Source organism: Zosterops lateralis, assembly GCF_965231275.1.
Source record: "Zosterops lateralis genome assembly, chromosome: 3".
In the NCBI taxonomy this organism is placed as follows: Eukaryota; Metazoa; Chordata; class Aves; order Passeriformes; family Zosteropidae; genus Zosterops; species Zosterops lateralis.
The window spans coordinates 4,831,367-4,854,845 of NC_139764.1; the positions used below are offsets into that span (position 1 = coordinate 4,831,367).

At 41.4% G+C, this 23,479-nt stretch overlaps 1 protein-coding gene across 2 annotated transcripts in view; it reads left to right on the top strand.

Annotated features, from left to right (window-relative positions):
• PLCB1 (phospholipase C beta 1) overlaps positions 1-23,479 on the top strand; it is a 341,408-nt gene that overhangs the window by 70,430 nt on the left and 247,499 nt on the right. The gene's annotated exons all lie outside the window — the stretch shown is intronic.

Genomic DNA, 23,479 nt, shown 5'->3' on the forward strand with positions numbered 1-23,479 from the left:
ACTTGGTACTAAGTAAAGGCAGCTCAGTTTTTTCTGTTCTCACTTCATTCCCTGTACAGTGGTTCCTCCTCTTCTGTTGTGCCCCAGGTTTTGTCCAGCAGAAAGTCATTCCCAGTCTGCTCCCAGTGCAAAGCAGTCATTCTTTATGCATCAAAATCTTCTCCTGCCTGTCCCTCCCACAGTCCTGGTGTACATCAGGACTAGGCTGGGTTAGCCTTGTCCACATCTATTGATTGAGGTGCCCACTGAGGGTCCATGTGATGGGAGAGGTGAGGATATGGGAAAGACAACACAAACCTCCCTGAACTCTGCTGTTACTTGTACCAGCCACAAATAAACTCTTGAAATATGCAGAAAGGTCAGTGAGATAAAGGTCAGTGAAATAATTTTGCTACCTGAGCAGCAGAGGCTGTGCTCTGTTAAAAAGGAAATAGGGAGGGATGGGTGTGCAGCTCTCCTTGGCTCCCCTTCAGAGCTGGAGAAGCACAGAGCAATGCCAGTGACTGGAATCAGAACAGCTGTGAAGGAGCTAATTGGGAATGTTAACAGAGTGGATATTGGACATAGCTGGAGGATGAGGTTGAGTCAGCAAACTCAGGAGAGATGCAGAGTAATGGCAGAAATATAAATTAACATCAGATTCTTCTTAATAGATGTTAAAGTAGCTCACTGCCACATGTCCAATTCTTTGTAAAATTTGGCCACTTCCTTTCTTGCCCAAAGAGGAACTGAGTCCTTTTTGAAATTTTGGTCCCAATGATGAGTTGAATACTTTGGAAGTAGTGGATGGGATGAAAATGCTATAATTTATTCCAAGTGTGAATTTTTTCCTTGGAGCAGCCATCCTTTGGGGACATGGCTGGCTTGCTTTATTCCTCCCATCCTCCTGGTGCCCTGCCTTTCTGTATTAATGCTGTCTTGGTTTGTAACTTATTTTAAGGGCTGCTTTGGGCTGTTATTTGGTTTCTGTCTTAGAGGATTGATGCTGTTCAGTTCATCCAAATATAAAAAACTAATTTTTCCTTGGCCTTCTCTCTTTTTTTTTTTTTTTTTTTTTTTTTTTTTTTTTTTTTTTTTTCTTCCCTGTGTGAAGAATCCAAGATATCTGATCACACTGGTGCTCCACAGCAATGTTCTGTTTCTAGAGCAGGAGAGAGGTGTTTGAAGACAAAACTCAAATAAACCAAACAATGCAAGCACGAATCCTCTGCCCCCAAACCTTGTAGATTTTCAGAGCTGTATATCTCAGGACTGTGTAGATAAGAGAGGAAGGGCACTTTTTATTAAAGGAAGGAAGTCCACAGTTTGGATAACTAAAATAATGCCAAAGAAAGCAGATGAAAGGGTAAACAGAAGAAAGAAAGAATAGGTTCCATTGATGTGGAGGAGTAACAAATCCTAGGAATAGGAGGTACTTGGTGGAAAACCAAATATGGAATGTGAGGAAAATGGAGAAAAGATAATTCTCCCTTGAGCCTGATGTACCTTCTAGTCTGTTAGCTGCCCTTCAGAAAATCCAGAAGGATTTTAGCACCCAAATTTAAGGCTAGATTTTCAGCATTACTTCCCTGGTATCCCAAGTCTGCCCCCATGGTAACTTCCCTGAATGGCTCTGCAGCAGTGGCTGGACATGAAACAACTTCAGACCAAGCTCTGTTGTCATCTAGACCTACAGCTCCCCCCAGCCTTAGGCTCTTGCTCATGTCAGATGAGGCAAGAGAAGATAGGATTTACAAGCTGTAGCTGTTAGTGGGTCACACCAGCACCAAAATCAACATTTTCAGAAGACACACCTTATGAAAATAATCTTAAAATTAGACCTGACCTGTTTGAAAGTAGCTGGCCAAGATCTTGTTGAATTTGTGTATTTGAAGACTGCTCTGAGCAGGTTACAGGTTCATGGGCATCTTCTCACAGTGCAGACACTCAGTGATGTTTATTGAAACCTGTGTTCTTTATAGGCTCAGTGTTCTGAGCTGTGTGTATTTATGTCCCAGGCTTTTGTCTGTAGCTCCTTGGGCATATTTTGACATTGTTCTGTGCCACTGACAAAGGGGAGGCCTGTGTTTGCCTTGTTCTCAGTTGGTCCTTCCTGGTGAAGAGAAATGAAAAGCTGATAATGTTAACAGCTGACAAGGTAAACTCTGTGGTACAGGGCCAGCAAGCTGGGTATTCTCCTCTCCTGAAAGGTGTGCTTCATCAAATGCTGCCTTCAGTTTTCTCAGTTCAGTCCCTTCCTGTTCTTTTTTCAGGAAGAAGAAATTGTTGACTTGCACTTACAAGTTTAATTGCCTTTGACAGAGGAGCTGTAGCTGTCTTTCCTTGCCAAGATGGCTTTTTGCATGTGCTTTATAAACCGAAAGCTGGGTGCAGCCCAGCTGGAGATGCAGTGAATTCCTCAGGAGTGTCTGTGTCACAGAAGGGGAGGCTCCAGGCAGAACACAGCCAAAGGCGTAGAAAGGTGTGTGAGTGGGGAACAAAAGAGAAAACACGTCTCTGGGTTAGAGGTGAGAATGGAGAGGAGCAGGAAGACTCACTGCTGGAACTGTTGGCCAGAATCCACCTCTGAAAGGTGCACGTTCATCTTCCCTGTATTTCAGTCCAGAGCTGAGAAGATCTGAACATGGTGTTCCATAGAACCCTGTTCTTCCTGCACTGGAAACAATTCCCTTTAATGGGGTAAACAGCATATACAAGTCAGTTGTCTCTTTGATGCATGCTTAATGCTCTGCCTTCCAGAGAGCCTTTCCATACTTATTGGTAGCAGGTATAACTTATTCTTAGCCATGGAAACCCAGAATTGGGAGGCTGATGTCACCATCTCTGCTGTTCTGTCTGTATTCAGTTTCCTGCTTTTTCAGATCTGTTTCTAACCCGTCTCCAAATAATTCTTCCTAAAATAATTCTTTGTGAAGTGACAGGCACACAGGGACCTGAAAAAAAAAGTAAGCTGAGGATGACTGAAGGTGCTGATGAAAGGCAATCAGCTGGAGAGAGCAAAGCATCAGATGTGATCTATCTGCCTTGTGCCTAATTATCCTGTGCCTTCAGGCATGCAGCCGGGCAAGAGCTGAGAAGTTCACTGAGGAAGTTCATTTCCCTGTGCTGCTTTTCACACATAGGGGAAAAAAATTGGGGGGAAAAAAAAAAGTTCCTTAGGACAAGCAACAGGACCATAAGAAGCGATGTAGAAAGGAAAAAGGCTTGACTGGTGTAGTGAAGCATATAATGAGGTAATTAGAACTGTGAAAAGTTGACAAAGCACTAGACCAAGATGAATTGAATCCCCCAAGTGCTCAGGAGATGGGCAAGGAACTTGAGCAGCCTCCCTGAATGAACTTCCCCAAGTAACCCTCAGTACTGTTTTTGTCCTTTTGAAGTGTAGAGCTTCCGTGAGGCTGGAGGGGGGGGAGGGGGGGGGGTTGGCATTATGCACACAGTTTACAATGAAAACAAGGAGTAAAAATAATATACTTTGGCTTTGCTAACAGTGAGGATAACTAGGGAGGGAGGACATTGCTTCAAGGCTGGTAGTGAGATTTATTTGCTGGGAGTGGTAGAGCTGCTGTTGAAGTAGCTATAAAGTCAACATATAAGTAAAAAGTGTTTTCATTCCCAGTCTATATCCAATTGGCAGCAATTAAATGAGCATCCCTGTAGTCTGTGTCCTTCTGAGGAGGGTCTGTCCTCCAGCATGTTGGTGTTGGACCCAGCCAAATACAGCACTGAGCCAAATAACCCTGTCCATCCTTGCAGCTTTTTCTGACATGCTTTTTGGTCTGATGCAGCCTTCCCTCCCTCCTGTCACCTCACCACTATTTAGGATAAAGATAAGAAAAGCTCAAAAACAAACTGGTGAAGATTTATCTGTGAGGATGCTGCCACTTGCTGCTCTTAAGTGAGGGTAGAGAGAACAAGAGAACACAGAAATCTGTCGTTGTAGCCAGAATCCCAGTTTGTGTACCTGTTAAAATGCATCATTTTGCAGAACGTGTGTGGAGGTAAAGTGTTGTTTCTTTGTTTTTCTTTCTTGTAAATGAGTGCATGAAACTAATCAGGTGCTCCTGCTTGGAAAAAGAGGCAGCTTCTTTAGCTGTATTTTAGTTCTTTTCATTGATAAAATGATCAGGGCTTTCTGTGACACTGGAAGGCTGCACTACCCTGGAGTTCTCTGCTCATATCGCATGCATGCATGTGAGTTCTCTCAGTACCTGCTGAGGTTTTTTTGAATTTTACATTATTAATTTAGTTTGAAGGTAACCCTGAAAAAAAGTAGAGTAAGGGAAATACACAGCTATTTCCCAGTGACATAAGGCATTTCAATATGAAAATGCCCTCACTGGTTGCGTGTTCTTTTCACCTGACCTGATTTTGACTGATTTTTGGTGTGTTAAATTTGTCCTAGGACTCCTCTGAACACAGCAGATACTTCTGTGAGACAGAATGAGCAGAGGGTTTTGCATTTTGATGTTACAAAAGCTGATTTGGGTTCATTAAGATGAATGGAAAGGCTGCCATTGATTTCAGTGGAGTTGAATCAGGCTCATATCCTCAGTCTAATGAAAAACATTATCCACATGACTCTCATTAACTCTGTTTGCGAAACAGACAGCAAGATATGACTGGATTTCTTCTGAGACATACAATGATGATGATGATGATTATCCTGTAGAACAGACAGAACCTTGTGTTTAGAACAGATTCACTGCCTGAATTTGTCCCTATTGCACCTGCTTTCTGCTCAGGCTTTTTTTCTGTGGTGAAGAGGAGCTTTGGGGAGGCTGCTCTGGAGCACCCTGTGAAAATACAGATGTTGAGCTGCTGCTTTTGGGGGTCAGCACATCTCCCTGGCTGTGCTGGGGTTGTGGTAAAAGGCAAATAAATCACCTGTCAGAATTTATTTTGAAGGTTTTCTTATCAGAAAAGTGACCAATGTATGCACTTTTGGGAAAGCTACTGCAATACTACTTTGTGATGTTTGGTCGCCAGTAGGAAATCTCATTTCCTTGCACTTTTTTTTTAACCTTGAAAACTAATTTACAAATTGTGGTTCGCAACAGGAGGGCAAAATGCCAAGGCATAATCAACTGACACAAAAGAAATTAGGTTTGGGCAGGCAGTATAAGAAGTTGAAGTCAGTGGTGTAATTCCTGTTGCTATTTTTACCTTTGGTTTTCACTGATTCCTTCAGATGGTCATAGATCCTCTGAAGCTTAAACCTCATCATATTTGGTATTTTGTTAAAAATCTCAATTTCTGTGGTCTCATCGTGATGTAACAGATTTTTTCCCTTGTTTTGAGAGAGGAATTTTCTTGCCTTTGTAGGTGAAAATTTTAAAATAGTGTAAAAAAGCTTAAATGCATGATTTAAAGTATCTTGTAACACATAAGCTTGTTTAATTTTTTGTCATTTTGAATCACTGGACACAATTATAAAACACAAGATGCCATGTACATGATGTGTTTTCTGTCATGTGTATGCACATGCCATGAATGTGTATTTTTTGGTGATGTGGAGAATACCCAAACCAGCATTATTTTTTTTCAGGTAATTTTTCAATGATATTCTGGAAAATTTATGTGTGACTTGCCAACTTTAAATAGCAAACTACAATTCAAACAACATTTAATATCTTTTGAAGATGGCAGAATATGTCAGACATGCATACTTGCAAAAGCCTCACTGGTTATTTTTTTGTTGTTGATGGATCTCTTAAATATCACAGCAACTCTCAATTTATTTCTGCAAAGGGAGGAGATATATGGGCTGCTTGTCCCTGTTTGTTATTTTGAAGTGGTTGCCAAGTGTTCTCTTTAAAGATGATACATTTTAAGGAATTTTATGCTTGTTTGGTTTTTTTAATGTTTATTTCCTCTGGGGCGATTGTTTGTTTGACTTTGGGCCTTCTGGGGTGTGTGTGAGGAGGAGTGGGTTTGAAGGAGTGGAGGGGTTTGTTTATTTTTCTTTTTTTACCACAAAAAGAAATAACTTCCTCTTCTCCCTTGTGTCTAAACAAGCCATCAAAGTCTAGGAGGAGTTGAAGCTGATGGTCCTTGACATGCACCATTAGTTAAAACAAACCAAAAATATGTTTTCATATATATTTTTAAACATATGTGTGATTTAAAGTTATCCCCCAAATAATTTTGGCTTGCCTAGTTGTGGGAGAACAAACAGAGTTTCCTTTTTTCTTAGATTCCAAATACAGACACGTTCTGTTGCTTGCTGTAGGGTACTAAAGATAAATTTTGTGAGTCAAGACATATTATTTCTGCTAAATAGCATCTGGAATGAAATTAGCTTCTTTAGAGAGGCAGAAAGGAGAAGACAGGGTTAATTTTCTTCTTATAGAAAGTGTTCAGTCAGCATTAAAAGTGAATGTCTCAATATCTTTATTTTTAAATAAAGTCTGCTTTTGCCTTGCCCTACCCGTTTTCCAAGTGAATTCTGAAATCAGCTGCATTTTCTTCTTGCTCCAAACATCCTCCAAAGCAGAAACTATGGGAGAAGGCAGGTTTGGTCTTCCAAAATGTCTCTTCCATGTGCTGGTTAGTCAAAAGCTGTGCTTTGCTACACCTTATTGTGCAATCATGACATCTGAGTAGACCCCAGGCACTTCATGATGGCCAGAGCAACCATCCCGAGCCTGAAATGACAGCATGTTTGGGATTGCTCGAGGAAGATGATGTTATTTGCAGGGAGGGTTGTTTGTGAAATCCTGCCTTGCACAGATGACCCCAGCCCAGGCTCCACACACCCGAAATTGCTGGCAGAGAACTTTACTGTGATCTGTGGAGTGATGATGTAAGGGCTGCCAGCAAATTTGTTTGGTTGTTTACAGCAAAAATTAAAGGCAATGATGGGATCTGTTGGCTCAGCATGCCAACAAGAGCCTGCTTAAATGCTTGTCACCCTGGATTGTGTGAACTTTTAACTTCTCCCATTGGAGTAGGACTGAGCTCATCAGGTTCCGTTGCCTGTGGAGACAGGGAAAGGGGCTGGTGGGTGCTCTCAGCCGAGCTCAAAGCAGAGCTGGCAGCCTGTGGGTGTGCAGCCGCTCCTTTCCCAGCCTTGGAGCAGGTGTCTTGCTGCCTGGTTTAGTGGGAACATCAACCTGGTTCTGCCATGGCTGCAGGAGCTGCTCAGACATGGTGCCAGGGAGACCCACGTGAGCAGAGGAGGAGAACAATTCCTTCCATGGCTCGTTCTGCTTAGGAGAAGCAGAAGTGGCACAGGGTTTGTTGTGGGATCACTGCGCAAGTCCATTCTTGTGCTTGCTGAGGAATGTTTTTTTCCTTCCAGTTTTTTCCTATAATCCCTTCATGAACAGTGCATGAGACACTGAACTCTGCTGCTGGTTGATTCTGGTCAAATTCAGCAGTAATTTGTGTTGGTGTGTCAGTCTGCACTGGTTTTGCTCAAGCATTGCAAGTCAGGTATTGGGCAATGCCTGATCCCTCTTCTTTCATAGGGATGTGCAAAGAAAAGTATGGAGAGGGTTTAAAAGTTATCTTTTGCTTTTTGTTAAGAGTTGCACTGCAGAACATGCTATTGCACTATATTTAGCACAAAGCCAAATTATATTGCTGAAGCTATTTTTGGCCTGCCATTGTTCATTTACACTAATTTGGCTGGGTTAGAAAGATGTTGGAACTGCAACTTTGCCAAAGCTCCTCCGTCCTCCAAGAGTCCTAACAGGATAGGTAATTCAGACAAGCTCATGTCTCAGAGGAATCCTCCATTAGCTAATCCTCCATTAGCACTGCTAATGCTTATACCATTTATTCCAGGGGGAACTGAGCAACTCCCACACTCGGTGCATTTGCAAATTCCAGCCTGCAGCTTTCTCTTATCACTGGCTGGGAGATGCTCACATAAAGGAGCATGAAAGCAAGGGAGGGGCATCAAGATGTGGTTACTTGCAAAGAGCTCTGAAAGCAAGTGCAGAGTGTATTTTATGTCATGTATTTGATATTGCAACTCCTGTAGCTCCTCCCTGCCTCTGCCTTTCCATAGAAAATATCTTGGCAGTCCCAGGAGCAGAAGAGAGAAGCTTGGATGTAGCTGGGTTCTAAACTGATATCTGCCTGATTTGGTCTCAGCTGTTCAGAGGGAAAGTTCAAGACCTCTGGCCATTAGGTGATTTTGTCACAGGACAAATTTAATCAGATTACAGTCAGTTTATCACCCTCTCGAAATATCACATCCAAAATCCGTCAGCTGAAAGAAACTCATTAATCTGCTCAGCTGAGCTGAATCAAACTGAGTTTAACTTTTGAACTGTAACATTTGGAGGCAGCAGGTCCTATCACCCTGGTGTGGAAGGTGGGATTTTTGATTAAAGCATGGGTCTAGAGGACTCCAGTTACGTTGTGGGTTTTGGCCCTAAGCAGGATTTGTGTTGTGGGGTGGTAGAAGTGGGATTTTGCAGTGCAGGTCCAGGCAGCTGCTGGTCACTACAAATCTGGAAAACAAAGGGTGTTGAATTACTGAAAGAAACATGAACAAAGAGGGGTTTTGGTAGAGGTTTTTTAGTGCTAGTTTACCATATACTTTGTTTAGAGAGATGCATTGCAGAGTGCTGTTAGGAATGTAATTTCATGCTGGTATTATTTTCCTCCAGTATCTTCGATCTGCATCACTTACTAAATGTATTTTGAATAATTATATGGCAAAGTCCTATCTGGACTTGACAATTAGGCAGAGATGCTTGCAGTGGAAACACACACACAAAAGCATAATTGTAAATAATGGATATTGACTGGATCTGCCAAAAGTTGCAATAAAAAAGCCTTGCCTTAGGTCAATTGTTCCTGGCATATGGATGGAAAAAGGAATCCAGCAGTGTGTTATAACATGAGCTGCTGTACATCAACATTTGCCAGCCAGCCTTTTTTTTTTTTTTTTTTCCTCTCCTCTTTTTTTGACTTCTTTTGGGGCTCATATCTATCACAAAAGTAGATAGAAGCTTTTGAAAGCATTCAGCACTTCTGCACTGTTTGCTTGTATTGGTTTCCTTTTGTTTTGTTTTGTTTTTTAATAATGAGCGAGGTAATAGAGATAACTAAGTTGACACTTGCTGGTCATCCTTCTCCTGAAAATCAGAGCTTTGTTGTGGCTATTGTTGATCAGGACTCGTGTGTCACCCAGAAGGTGACATCCAAATAGGAAGGAGCCCTCCACCATGGATCTTGTGGAGTTCTGCAGGGCAGGAACATTTTCCCCTGCACATCCATAATTCTGTGTGGTCCTACCAGTTCATTTCCATGACAACTGCATCGCAAAGACCTGACTGCTCCTCAGCTGCTTGCTGGGACTGAATTACACTGTGGAATCAGGGATTTTCTAATGAGGAGCTGTCCTGTAATTTCAGCTGGGAATTGGCCTTTGGCTTCTGCTCAGGCTTTTTACGTAGCCAAAGGAGAAGAAAACACAGGAGAGTCTTGCTGGCTGTGCAGCCTAGGGTCTGCATTAAGGCTGTCATGAACTACAGGAGGCTTTGCAATAGTTTGTGCCAGTCCTTGGAGAATAAGTGTGAAATTAAGGTCGTGGTCTGATTTATATATATAATTTCCGTGATGTGGTCCTGTGATGCTGCAGAGCCAATTACAGATAACTATAAATATGCCATTGAGAATCTTTTAAACATTCATTTTAGCGCTTTTGAGGAAGCAAGTACTAAGTTTAATAGACTGTGGTGAATTATTGACCGAACAAATTATAACTGTGGACTAGAGTATGGTATTGACATTTAGAGATTGTACTGTCATCTTTTGGAGTCATTATAGGATTCAATTCAGGGCATGCTGAACTTTGAAATTTACACTGGATAAGATATTGAGTCCATAATGTGAGAGACATATGTTAACCTGCATGCATAGCAGACCATTGTTAACATGTCTAACATAAAAGCCGTAGAGATGACATAAATTCAAATACTTATTTTTTCCCCTCCCCTATCTCTTTATGCTCAGGGAGCTCTACATGCAGATGTAGGAAGGTCTGTGGTGAGTGGCAGTTACTGCCAGAGAAATACATCCATTTTCCTATCAAGTATAAGACACAAGTTTTGGTTTATGTTTTTTTCCCCCCATTTTTAAATAACCTTAAGCATTCTGGAAACTAATTTTGGGATTGAAAGAGAAGAGAAACAGGGACTTGCTCCAGGCACATCTAAAGAGAGAAGTGATGATTCTGCACAGGGAATATTTTATTACCCAAGTGGGGGTTGGTTCTTGGACTCGTAAAGCAGCAAAAGGTGCAGGATGTGTTTCTTTCCCTGTCCTCTGAAGCTTTCCCAAAGGCTTATGGCACTGCAGGGAGTCCCAGCAGGGATGAACCACGGAGCCAAGTGCAGACACTTGGCGTGTGCAGCCGACAGCATCCACACAGCAGGGTTTTGTATGGGACAGCTCGGGAGGAATCCCCGCATACGGTCCCAAGGGGAAACCCGCTCTGCAGCAGTTGCCAGAGGCACAAACATGCTGAGACAGTCCTGAGGAGCATTTCTGTGCTCCAGGGAAACTTCAGGAAGGTTTATGGAGCCAAAGTAAATGTTAACTCTCTGGCTATTTCCGAAGTTTCCTTTATAAATCCATTTTGGAAATGGTTTTTCCTGTTTTTTCATAATGTGTGGTGTTAATTTGCCTTGGATTCTAATGGAGTGTGAAACTCCTTCAGAAACCAAATCAATCAGACAGTAGTGGACATCAAGATCTATTTCCTACATCACTGATGTTTCGTCGAGATTTATTGCTGGGGAAAAAGACAATGTACAGGTTCCTGTCTCTGTGTGGCAAGTGCAGAAGAAACAAATATCTCCAATATTTCTGAAGTGAACAGAGTCAATATGCCCAGCCTGCTTATTTAATTATGCGTTTTGGAGGGGGAGAGACTATGTGCCATCAATGGAATAGTAATAGTAGGTTATTTAGGCTTCTGCCTGATAATGGGCCATTCAAACTCTTCTGAGAATCAAGAGGTGAGTAATTATTTATAAGATGATCAAATGTAGATTCTATATCCGGGGCAATAAAAGTTGTGATCAGTTGATTTATTTGGTGAAGATTGGATGTGCTGCTCAAATATTGATAGGATCTTCCTGAAGCACAAATGAGTCTGTTAAACTCATAACAAAAGTTATACAAAATAGTGGAAGAAATATTAAAATACCATTCCTTTCGGTGCCTTCCTAGTGCCTGAATGATCTGTATTCCTCCTTCAGGGCTGTAATAACAGGGACACACAGGATTGTGGCTGCTGAATTCTTCCATCTTGGGCATTAGAAAGAAATGAATTCAAGAAATTAATCTCATGTTTAATCTGGTTTGAGACTGTATCTTAATTTGTTTTGCTGCTGCAATAATTGGCTAAGGTTTGTTTATCCATAAGGATAATTTCAAGTTTAATATAAAACCCCATCTCCTTCATCTTTTTAATTGATCATGTTATTCTGTTCTCCTTTAATTCAAGTGGTAAACCATCCTTTTGAAGGGTTGAGGCTACTGAGAGAGACTAAGCCTCTACCAGCCTAAATAAAAAAAAATATATTTTAAAGAATTGATACACATTGTTAGTATTTAAGAAACCTTTCTGTACGGAAAAAGGTAATTTGTCAGTAATTTGTCAGATTTTCTGACAAATTAAAGCGCTTTCTGCAATTTTTATGAATGGAAAATGTTATTTGCTCTGGGAAAGGAAGTGAAAATGCCATTACATTATATTATACCTACATTTCCAAAACTGTTGATACACAGATTAGTGTTTTGATTCAGGTTTGGAAGTTCCTGGAGATAATCCAGACTAAAAAAGAAGTATAAAATATTACATCATGTGTCTGAAGGAGATTTTCTTTGTTACAGAAGAGGCAAGTTTTTTAACAGAAATATATGTAAAGGTGTGGAAGAAAGTGTCACAAGTCCCTGTGTTTATTTGCTTGTTTTTCAGAGAACTGCACAGTTTCTGCCAGTTTTGTTTGCCCATTATTAAGCAGAACACGTTCATTGTCATCACTCTTGACCCTTCTATGAGATGCTTTGTGATGTTTCATGTAAAACATCCTGCAAAAAATAGCAAAGGAGGTGAATTGTGACTTATAAATAGAGTTTGCTTATCCTGGGGAAGGATAATGAGAATCTGAGAGCCTGGTTTAACTGGATAAAGTATTTTTTATTGTGTACGCAGACCAGGAGATACGTGCCTAAAAACTCGTGTGTCCCTCTACACTTCCCAATCTGTTTAATCCTGTGATTCTCATACAGGACCTTGGGCTCACCAACAGTAGTAGGAAAAAAAACACCAAGTAGAACCCTAAATATCATAATTGTCATTTTAAGGCTGCAGGGGTTGACCACAAAACACACAGACATGACCTTCTAGCAAGTTCCTGTTTATTTGCTCTCCCCCCCACCATGTGTCTTTTACAGGGTTTAGCAGTCACCCAGGTTCTAAATTTGAATGTCTTGTGTCATCACCCTTTCTGTCCTGACTTACAGCCAGCCCAGCTACATGTTGTGGGATTTTTGAGGATGCCAAGCACACTTAAATTCTTATCAGTAAAATCCTCATTCTGATGTGTCCACGGACTAACATCATAGTTTGGTGATACCACTGACTCCAGCTTCTACCCAAGTGCTGTTCTCCTAAACAGATTTGTTTTCTCATTGTTGGTTTTCAAACCATTTTTCTGAGAGGGGGGAAAAAAAAAAGTTGTTTTTTCTAATTTTCTGTTGTTTACTTTCCATAACTTGAAAAGTCTCTTTGAAGATGATGACAAAAATAGCTGTTTCTCAATCTATGTAATTATGGAAAAATCATTCCTTTTTCTAAGCATGTGGGCCTTTTTTCCCCCAACTATCATGCTTTTTACTCAATAATAGCACTTTTTGGTGTTATTCTGGAGGCAGCCTAGCCTGCTTTGAAAGACATCCTAAATCATACCCTTGATTCCTAACAATAATTTCATTACACGTGAAATTTTATTTAGAAAGTAACAAGACGCTTGTTAAGACATTACTTAAGCTACAAGCTTAACCACTTAGATATTGTGAAATGCTAGATTAAACATTTCATTTCCCTTACGCATTTTGAGAATAACAGCATGCATATATATTCTGTTTTTCTAAGTTCACTATGTGCAAAAGGAGATGTTGCAGTGGCTTGTCCAAACTTGGCTGTATTTTCACAGATGTGGTAGTGACAACCTTCCTGACTGTTGAAATCCAAGGGTATTTTTCCAAGCAGGAAGGCATTCGATATTCCCACATATAAGAGGTAGTTGATATTTTAGAGCATGCATGAAACATTTCCCAAAGCATTTTTGACTCCTATTCATCTCTTTCATTAGGATGTGCCTTATTTCAGAAATTGCAGCCTCATTTGAGGAAATTGGTGAAATCACCTTGGCTGCTACATTAAGAATAATAACAACCAACCCACCCCAGCCCAGGCAATCATCCAGCAGGATTATTTCATGCTGAGTGGTTCAAGTCTGGAAAAGAAATGCAGAGCTGACATCCAGCTTGTGTCAGGGAGAGCACTGGAAAAGCGAGACGATTTTTCTGACAATATGAGATACAAATGGATTCAAATCAGTGTGTCAAGGTGTTAAATGCCCTTCAGGCTTGCAGGTTGCTTGTGCTGTGAAAAATGCCCTTGAAGTTTTTAAAATCTGTGCATCACAGAGGCTTGGGGGACCTGCAAAGTATTTGGGTCCTCTCCTTCTTTCCATTTCCCTGCCAGGATTGAGTTCTTCGATACTTCAAGTTGTGTTTTAGTCACCTTCAAGAACTCAAACTTTGTTTTGCAAAAGTCAAGAAGTCTTGGTGTGCTGCTGCTGGGGGAAAGGTACTTGGAATAATTATGCTCCAGAGAACAGAACTGAGAACATTTCTGGGGGAGAAAACAGCAACTGCAGTCACACGAGCTGCTAAATAAGGAAACATCATTAAACAACAGGGCTAACCTTGGCTTTGCTGCCTTGCTTTTTTAGTTCCACATAGTAGGAGAAAATATAAACAGGAAAGAGCCGAAGAGTGCCCTGATAGGAAGGAAAAAGATCATCTTGTGTCTGTGCTGCCAAGAAGGCAGTTAGCAAAAAGATCCCCACTTTGTAACAGCCGCAGAGTGTTGGATTCAGGCAAGGAATAAAACGCAAAGTTTGGAGTGTGCTGAGTGTAATGCTGAACACAGCCAACTATTGGCACACTTCAAGTGCGGGCTGAAGTCAGTCCCTGTTAAGAAAAGTGTGTTCTTCAGTTTGATGTAAGATAAGAGGAGCTAATCATCCATCTTTACAGGTTTTTTGCTGAATTACAACTTGGTTCTGTTTTGTGTATGTGCCTTTGGTGCTCAGAGCAGCTGGCTCCTCCAGGAGAGAGTAGCTTGTAATTAAAGCTTAACTGTGGTGTAGGGCAAAATATTTTGGGAAATGTGGCTTGGCAAGAATTCAACGTCTTCCAACAAGTTGCCATTGACTTATCTCTGTTGTGTTTGCAGAGTGACCCATATTTCCTCATTCAGTGTAAATTCCAATTTCAGGCGCAGCTGCCAAGACTAAAAGAATCTGAGGCATGTGCATGCATATACTTCAATAAAAATAATTTCCCAGCTCTATCTAGAGATTTATAAAATAATGGTGAAGAATATTATGCATTCAGATTAATAGCAGATGAATGTAAATTAAATCTGTGGAGATTCACCCACTGATTCTGATCTGGGGATTTTTTTTTTGCTTTGATTTTTAAGATGCACTTATCCATAAACCCTGAAAGCATGAAAAAAAAATGATTAGAGCTTGTAAAGAACAAATTAGCAAGAAATTCTTACTCCCCTCTAATTAATTTCCTAATAAACACCCAATAAATAACTGTTTTAAACTCACTTGCATTTACAAGATAAGCAGCAAAGAGAGGTAATAAGGGAGATTAAAGTATAGCAGCAGCAGGTGCTGGGGGCTATGCTAGAGGTGAAAGGGGCTATGGGAGGATGGAGTGAGAGTTTGTTCCTCAGCACAGGGAGGAGAACATGGAAAATTGCTGTCCAGCTCCTGCACTAGGGACTATGCAGTCTCAAGAAGCAAAACGTGATTTTCGCATCAGAACAAACCCGTGCTTCCATACAGGTCTGTTGTGCCCTCATGTGCACCTTTCTCATTTCTCTGGTGTGTATGGACACCTTCAGCTGATGCTGTTGGTGTGCTTCATCCTCCCTGAGAGCAGCAAACAGGATCTGGCTGGGGAAAGCTCTTCCTTCTGTGTGTGAAGCTTCTGCTGCCTTTTTTCTGATGTTCATATAAGGAGCCTGGAAGTCTAAATCTCCTCTGAAATTGTTGGAGTATCAACACCTGTTAGATAGGCCGCTTACAAATGAGTATTTAATGAATTAGTCTCTGAACTCCAGTGGTGACTTTGGAGATAAAGCTGCCTGGTGGTTGGAGTGGTAAGAACGCAAAGATTTAGCTGTAAATAAATATAATGCCTGTAGATCACCACTGTAGAAAAACATTTTCTGTGCTCTGTTTATGGGTATTGTATAGTGCATGTATTAGTATTCAGAAGCACATCTCAAACCCCTTTTTAAAGTGATTTTTGCTTTCAATATCTGAAGAAAAATAGTCCTAATTTTGCCCACACTTATTAGTATCCATATAACTCAGTTCTTATTTCTTTCTAGATTGAATAGCTCCTCTTCCTCTCAGCTGATTATACAATGCATGTATTTATAGACAATTATCATCCTCCTCTTAGCTGTTTGGTGGAAGCCAAGCTCTCTGAGTCTCCTCTAACAAGAGCCTACTCTGGGTTTTGTGATTGCTTCTGGAACCTTCTTTGTAGCTCCTTCAGGTTAAATTCACCTGACCAGAGTTTTGGAATGATGACTTGTCAGTTCTAGCTCACGTCATTGATCAAAATTCAGACAGAGGAGATGTTCAAAGCTTCTTGTGCCAAGAAAAAAAGAAAAATTAACAGCTTAGGTATGATCTGGCCAGCAAGCTCATGGTGTCTCTTATTTTCTTGTTGTTTTACCTTCATGTGATTTGTACTCCTTTCATCATCTCATCCAAAGCCTTGCCTATCAGACTAATGGGCACGGAGCTGCTGGAGTTATTTCTCCTCCCTTTTCCAAAATTGTAGATATTTTGGGTTTTTTCCAGTCTCCAGGTTTTGCAGGTTTTCAGCTGTTAGTTTGTTGTTAGTGCTCAAGCAGCATGTTATAGCTGGAGTCTCCAGTTGGAATTGTGCCTGGACTGTGGATTTTCCAGTTAAGTAGCACATGCTAGGGCCGTGGCTAGAGGAGTTGGCAGGGATGCACATTCTGCTTCCACACAGTTTTTAGTTGATATTCTCTTTATCCATCCATCGAAGTGGCAGGCATGTAAGTAGGGCATGGATTGCTGTTTGTGCCTCAACATTAAAACTCCCTGTGTTATGTGGGGAGCAGAGAAACTCCAAGGTCCTCATCTCCCAGTTGGGTTAAATTTAGATCTGTAAAAAGCATTTATTTTTTCAATATAGACAAGCCAAAAGCTCTGTGCTGTTGACATGAGTGTGCAGACTCCAAACCCCTCCACAAAACCCAACGAGTCAGAAGGAGAACTATTCCAGAGAAGTGGAATTCTGCAAAAAACACCCTCACCTGCTCAAGTAGCTTCTAAAAATCAAACAGCCAGAGCAATTAATTTGTTGATATATGTTTATATGACTCCTGCTTATGCTGCATGCATAAAAAAGGAGCTTTTCTAAGAGTTCAAAAGCCTTGAATCTCACTCAGTCTTGGGAAAACCTTTTGTTGATGGACAGATTTTCCTGAGGAGGAGCTGCACTGTCAAGTGTGGTAGAGCAGGAATTGTACGTTTGGTTTTCCATGTGAGATGTAAGTTTCTGCTCCTGCTGTTCACTGTTTGGGGCACTCTGTTGAAAATAATACATTTTACTTGCTTCGTAGGAGAAAACATCATCTCTGTGTAGTCTGTGATCCCCTGTCAGTGAAAAATAATGGCATGAGAGCATCACCCCAAAATGATAGATCCCTTCTTGGGCAGGGATCCTAACCATCATAATCATGCATATTTGAGTTGAGATTTGAAAGGAAAAGTTTCTTAATAGAAATATTGGGGGGTTTGTTGTTTTTTAATATACTGCCTAAACTTCAATTCACTGTACTCTGCTTGTGACTCTAAAGTTAGAAATTACCAGGTTATTCTCAGTTATGTGAATAAAAATCAGTCAAGTACCATTTATGAAGGGCTGCCTACAAGGTGCTTTTGCATTTTCTTCTGGAGCAGATCCTCCCCCAGCTCTTTTCACTTTTGAATATGGCTGCACCTGATGAATTCTCCTTTTGCTCCTGTTCTTCCCTGTTTGTGTGAGTGGGACGTGCAGTGGTACAAGAGCAATTTTAAAGTTCCAACCAGGCACATTCAAAGTGTTCTGTCCATCCAATTCCCACTGCCAGCTGCAACAAATCCAGGTTGTTTGGATGAGAAACTTCTGGGTTTGAGTGTGGAGCCTTTCCTGGAAAGGGACAGCACTGGCAAAGGTAGCAGTGGGATAAAGAGATGTCATGTTAATGGCTGTGGGATAAAGATTGGGAGGTACTTCTCCAGTTCTGCCATTAATTTCCTCTGTCCTGCTGGGAGATCACTTCACAAACTCATTGCTCCTTTCATTCACTGGTTGTCTTGTGTGTTTAGGCTGTAAGATTAAGGACTGAGACTTGGTTTTTTTGGAGTATGTACTGACACTGGTTGTTTTTATACACCAAGCTGAGCTTATATCCTATCAACACTGGCGCCTTTGGGCTCAAACTGTGGCATCAGTTGGCTGAGACTGATGAATGGCTGAAGTCTTACCTGGTATGGAAATTTTTTCTTTTTCCAGTGCACTCCTTCTAACACCTGGGCTGATGGCTGATCATGGCACACTGAGTCTTCCCTGTGTCCTCTGCCTGTTTCTGATGGTCAGTTTGCTGGGATGAAGGCAGGCAGCAAATCTTTACTGAGTTCTTCTGCTTCCTGTTTCTTTGCACTAAGATTTGTGCTGTTAAATCTCTGTGCCTGTTTCTAGACTGCTCAGCCACAGCCTCTGTAAATCCAGGCAAATGAAATTTCCCTTTAATGAAGCAGCAAAGAACTCTATGCATACTGCAGAAGAATTGTTTTGCTTTCATTATTAAAAGGGCACTTAGCATGAAAATTCCCTCTCATTTTTATCCTAATAGCTCAATGTTTTATGCTTTATATAAACCACAGATCATTTTCCCTGTACTAGAGAATATTGCTCTTCTTACAACTCCAGGGATACATTGAGAGACTCTGTGTTATTAAGATAGCCAAAACTTTTCAGTTTGGGGCTTGTTTTTCCATAGGAATGCTTCCTGTAAGGACCTTGCAGGAGAGATGTCATGCTACTCTGCTTGGAGGTTCTTCCTGAAGTGCCAGGAAACATTTCAAGGTGTTTAGAGCTCATTCCCAGAGCAGTTGAGTCAAATAATAAATCCTGGTTCTTGCCTTGCTGAGGTCCCCCAAGTCTTTTTGAATTAAGAATTAGTGACCACCCAGTAAAGTTTAGCACAAGTTCAAATTTATAGATAATACACTTTGGGTAGTCAGAAATCATTATGTTCTCATTCTGTTCAAGTGATTTTTTTTTTGAAAAATTTCCATTCTCTGTAATCCCAAGCCCCATGGTTCTGTCAGCTGTTCAGACATGCCAGTCCAGACCTAGGGAGCCATGTGGTCAAAGCAGGGTTTAAATCCATCCCTTCTTGTTTTCCAAGCTGCTGCTCTGGATAAGAGGAGCACACCTCTGTCCTTTCTCCCATCTCCTCCCTGCCTCGGGGGAATGTTCCTTGTCACCACAGGTAACAGAACAAATGACAGCAATGCCTCCCCAGCTCCATGGGGAGCTGTAGTGCTGCTGCTGACAAACAGTCCTCTCTTCTGGACCCTCCTCTTGGGGGGTTTGGAAATTCCCCTGAGCGTGTGGTGAAACGTGCCCGGCCTCGTGCTGGGGATGGGCCTGACGTGGATGAGCTGCGGTGATTTTCTGCCAGTGCTCGTTGACTGGAAAGGAAAAGCTTGAAAAGAAGTGATTTTGAGTGAAGTAGTGGAGGCAGCAAAGTGTTTGCTCTGTTTCCCATCATGAGCAGCTGTGCCTCTCACCCAAATTTTCATTTCATGTGCCAGGGCGGTGGATTTGTTTGGGGCTTTGGATTTTGTATTAGATGTTTAGAATGCAGAGAATTCAAAAGCCATTTTAACCAAGTTAAAATTTTGTGTATTTAATTGACCCTTGAGATGTCAGTGGCTACTGTAGGAGTAAGAACCTTTGTTCCATCATTCGAGTGCCTTGCTGCTGCTTTATCCATCACCTGCAGGGAGCTAGGAGGAGGCCTGGTCGCTTTGGGCAGATCGATGCATTTAGCATTTATAATATAATTGTTTGGGTTTTTTTTCTTTGAGAAGAGCATGTGGCAAGGTAACAAATTATTTTGAACTTGGAAAGAACAACAGTGCAGCCAAAGACTTTGCTGCTGTTGAGGAGAGCTCTCCTGTTGATTTGAGGTGTACGTGCTGCTCTGCTGCTGCCTTGTTGACACAGCCCATAATTTTGATGCCTGATAATTGAATTGTGTGCTGCCAGGAGGAAGCATGGAGACAGCTTCTTCAGGGACTGAGTCTCTCTCTAGTGGGATGCAGCTTATCAACGATATAATGAGACTTTTGGGGAAGCACAGCTCCAATTACAGTCATTGACAACCTTGCTGTTCCTACTTGTGGCTGTCGGTGCACGTTTCTGTTAAATCAGCATCACCAGTCCTCCATGGTTTTCCTTTGGGATGAGGAGACAAATTGATGTGTTTCATTCAATTTATTCTTAATGATAATAAGGAAAAATAGCTATGTTCTGAATGATACATGACATTCCCTAGCTCTGCAAGTACCCTTTTGGAACTGGCACTAAATATCTGCTCTCACATGAAGAATTTCATCTGAGCGTGGCTGATGGATCACTGTCAACATCCCTGAAACCTGAGAGGTGTATTCCATAAAAGGCTGTAAATTGATGAGTTTCCATATGTGTTTACTCTGAACCTAGAGCCTAAGGTAGTTCTTTAGCACAGCTGGCAATTCCTTATGACTTGCAAATACTTCACAGAAGAAGGGGTGATTAGAAACTGGAATGGGCTGCCCAGGGAGGTGGTGGAGTCATCATCCCTGCAGGTACTTAAGGAAAGACTGGATACAGCACTTGGTGCTATGGTGGTACTTGGTCAAAGGTTGGACTCGGTGATCTCAGAAGTCTTTTCCAACCTAAATGATTCTGTAATTGTTCCTCATCAGATTCAAGTGTTTTTCTTAATATTTTCTTTCTGACACGTTATTAGGACAGCAGTCATGTGGTTTTATTTAAAACAACATTTTTAAAATGCTGAATAAAAATAAGTATAGCACAGAACTGCATATGTTTTTTCTTCTGTAGATACTCAGTGCTTTTGTGTTCAGAGAATGATAAAACAGAGACTTTCAATATTAAAGTACCATTTCATTTGATTAGCTATTCCCAATAGAAAGTGTTGTTTGACTCTCTGTTTGAAGTTTGTTTCAGCAAATTGGCTTTACCCTTTTGAAAACTTTGACCAGATGTCGCCATCCAGTAGCACTAAATGATGTTTTTTAGAAAACTGGCTTCGTTTCCCAAAGTTTGTTTTGCTAGCAGTGCATCAAGCAAACTTTGAAAGCAGTCTTGTGTTTTCCAGTAGACTAACTGGTAATATTTAGAAAAACTAGATAAGCTTTCAGGCACACAATTTCTTCTTCAGATTTGAAACTGTGAAACCACAGGTTTTCCAACTAAGTGGAAAATGAATTTACAGAGTTTAATTGGTTAGACCTTCTCCCTAAGTGGCACTGGCTGAGAGCTGTGCCATACATTGGGAAAAAGGAGCATCCAGCCAGAAGGGATGTGAAAACTGAGGTTGTACAGTTGAGGTCAGAGCAATGCACAACTCCTCAGCCATGAGTGCTTGCAAGAAGAGGGGAATTATTTTTGTTAGGGATGTCTATAAAGCAGTTGGCTCTCTGGACTAACCTATGCAGATGTTGCAATGCACACCTGTTCTTGCTGGGTCTCCTTGACACACTTTTGGGAGGTTCTGTAGTTGATCCTCTCTCAGCCCGCCTTGCTGCTGATGGCTCTCCAGGAGAGCTCTCTCCAGTGGTATCCAAGAGGAATTCCTGCTCTGTAGCTGGGGTTATGTCACAAGCACGTTCCCAAGGCACCATGACTCAGTTGGCATCGTTTTGGGCTGTTTAAAATAGAAGTGAGCCAGATCCTCAGCTGGCATAAATTGGTGTTATTATATTAAATTCAGATGGACCTAATTACTAGCGCTCAGACAGACACTGAGGGTTGCACAATCCATTGCTTTTGTGAGTGTGTGCTCACCCATAAAAGTGAGATTGCACAATGCAGCCCTCTCTGAATGCATCTCTGTCTCGGTTGTTAATTGAAAACAAACATGGTAGGATTAATAATTCAGTGCTCTGGAATTTTGGATTATGAATGATTGGATAGATCTACCATTTGCATTAAGAGATGTTACTCTATTGCAGGATTGAATCCCAGGAGCAATAACTGGAGGTCTCTAAACAGGGAAGAGTTGGACTTGCAGAGGATTTGGGTTCTTTTCTTTCCCTCTCAGGTGCTATGACTTCTATGCCCCCTGCAACACAGAGTGCATTTTCCAAGCCTGGATGGAGGAAGTCATTAACAAAGCTTCCATTTCTTTAGGTGGAAGAGGGCTTGGGCTGTTTTGCTGCACAGGAAATGGGGCATTTCTTTGGCCACTGCTCAAGTGTGTTTTCCCTTTACAAAAATCCCCCCCCATGTTTTGCAGTAGGGAAACAGGAAAATGTATTTCCTCTGACTTGCAAGGAAGTAGATCTCTGCCCTCTTAATTGGTTGTTTAAAAGATGAAAGCAACTGCCTGGGGTGAGGGAATTCCAGGAGGATTTTTTTTGAACTAAAGTACCAAGAAATGGCCCGTTATGAATTTTTATTTATCCAAGCCCCACTGAATGATGTCTGCAGAAACACTTCCGTGGATGCAGGTCCTGCTCTCATCTACTTATATTAACTGATGCTGTCAAATAGGGATATCAAGCATTCTGGGCATAGGATTACAAACCCTGTGTTCCCTGCCAGAGAGGTGACAGGGCAGGAAGGCCATAAGGTGCATGTTCAGGGATCAGCCTTTCCTACAGCTCTGGCAGCTGGGCTGAGCCAAGTAGTTGCACAAACTTCCACTTTTCCCTTACTCTTAGACTGCCCTTGCCAGTTCTTGGGTCCTCAGGTGATCACATTTTTCTGCACATGCCTTGGTGCCATGCAAGCAGCTTGAAAACAGTAGTCAGAATTCCAAACCAAACCTGTACCTGCTGATCCTCCTCCATCTGGGAGGATGTAGACCTGGGCAGGGTTGTTCAGGGAGTTGTCTTTGGGAGTGCTGTTCATTGCCTTTTCCTTTATTTTGTCTCTCTTTTTAATGTGTGTTATTCCACTTAAAAGGGTGTTTTTGTGTTTGTGTTACGGGACGTCTAGTTGCACTTTTATAAGTGACTAAATTACTAATTCTGTTTGTTGTTCCTTTTTTTTTAAAAAAACCAAAATACCAGACAAAAAAAAAGCTTTTGAAATTCACTCTGTGTGGCTCAGCATCTCTGTGTAAGATCCATTTTTCTTCAGCATATTTCATTTCCCTCATGTGTTTGCTGTTAAAGCCTTTATTTTTAGTATTTTTTAGTCCTTTCAGTTGGGGAAGTCTGATTTTTATGACATCATCTGCATGTGGTTGGAGCTTCTGTGGAACATTTCACGGTGGGCTTGAGACTACTTTGAGGTGTGGGTATTATTTGGTGTTATAAATAGAACTCCTGCTTCCCACCTGAGTTCTTACTCTGAGTGTGATAAACTCATATGTAGCTCTGCTATAGTCCATTGTTTTCATTCCTGTCAGGATCTTAATGGCCACATGGATTAACTCAAAGTTAAAAAGACTCAAAGCTTTCCAGTGCACTTATTTGTAAATTGTTTTTATTTAAAGTTACACCTGCACTGTCAGCAGAGTGCTTGTGCCCCTGTGCCCTGAGTATTGGTGGAGTTTGGGTTATTTCCACCTTTTATTATCACCTTGGCAATGCTTCTTTCTAATCTCTGTAGGTTTCGATCCCCTTCTCCTCTTTCAGACAAGTGAGAGCACTTGAAAAGTGTGAGTTTCCTCTAAACAGGCTCCATGAAGAGGGGGAAAAGTGCTCATGGAGCTCAGCAAGTACTCAAACAGAAGGGAATTGGGATTGCGAGGGAGGACAGAGGGAAATATGGTCAATGTACAGTCACATGAAAATTTGTTGGTTTGTCTTACTAGAAAACAAAGGTCTGCAAGAGCTGAGCAGGAGTGGGTTCCTTAAAATGAAAA